This window comes from Myotis nattereri, assembly GCF_964212035.1.
Source record: "Myotis nattereri genome assembly, chromosome: 7".
NCBI classification, from domain to species: Eukaryota; Metazoa; Chordata; class Mammalia; order Chiroptera; family Vespertilionidae; genus Myotis; species Myotis nattereri.
The window spans coordinates 44,084,472-44,085,864 of NC_138082.1; positions in this window are offsets into that span (position 1 = coordinate 44,084,472).

The window sequence follows — 1,393 nt, forward strand, 5'->3', positions numbered from 1 at the left end:
GACAATGAAAATCTTTTTAATGAAGATGGAGATGCTGGATATATTATACTCTACAACCTGTTATCAACCTTCCAAATAAGCCCCAGGTAGAAAATTAAGATTAGGATCTATTACATTTCTTTGTGAGACATGTTTTTTATCTAAGCTATTTGGATTCCAGCATTTCATCTGGAGTGAGTATATTGCATAGTTGACAAATACTGTTAATGGAAAACTACTGTGCTAATTTGCATGGTTATTGTATGAATGAGCTTTTGCTTGCTTATGTTGTAATGAGAAACTTGCACAATCTCAAAGGCTTATAACAACAAAGGTTTATTTCTCATTCATGGACCATGTTATCTATGGCTGTGTTCAATATGTGTTCATTTCAACATCCAGGCAGAGGAGCAACACCTGTTTAGGACACTCATTATTGTGACACAGGGAAGAGTGTAACGGCTGAACTATGCAATGGATCTTAAGCTTCTGTTGAGATGGTATATGTGGATCATACCTCACATTTCATTGGCTAAAGCAAATCACAGGATTAAGATTAATATTAACGTAAAAGGGAAGTATGCACTTCTATAGGAAGGGACTGCAAGTTACATGGGAATGTGGAGGATACATAATTTTATTATAGAAAGTAAAAGTGAATAATTAAAAACAACAATATAATCTCCCACAGCTATTAAATGAGATGCAGCTGATAAAGAAATAATTCAACAGATTATGCTCTGATCATTCAAATTAGACCAACCTGATGGTTTATGTAATATCCTTGCAAACTTTATCACTGTACTCCAAATTTTAAAAAATATTTTTATTGCTATCAGAGAGGAAGGGAGAGAGCTAGAAACATCAATGATGAGAGGGAATTATTGATTGGCTGCTCCTGTACCCCCCACGTTGGGGATCCAGCCCTGGGCATGTGCCCTGACAGGGAATCAAACCCAGACCTCCTGGTTCATAGGTCAGCGCTCAACCACTGAGCCACGCAGGCCAGGCTGCACTTCCAATTTAAGAATCATGAAACTCCTAGTGAAATACAAACCATTACTGCTTAGTGCTATTGTGTTTTTTTAGGGGGTGGAAAGATGGGGGGCAAAAGTCTCCTTGACAGGACCAATCACTAAACAGCTATGCCAAAGACAGTGACTATTCTAACAGCAGAGCTCCAAAGCACTTCTTACCACATATGGCTCACATGTTCTTTCAGAATGTATGGCAGCCACCGCCATTCATAGTCCCTATTACTGTCTGTAACTGTACTTTAAATGTGCCCCCTTCTCAAAACCTTTTCTTGCGAAGAGCTGTTATTGATTTTCTTCAACATTCCATTGAGATGCCACATGTTTAAAGCTGAGTGTCAGTATATATCTATCCTTCCAGCAATTCTTCTGGCTGTAAT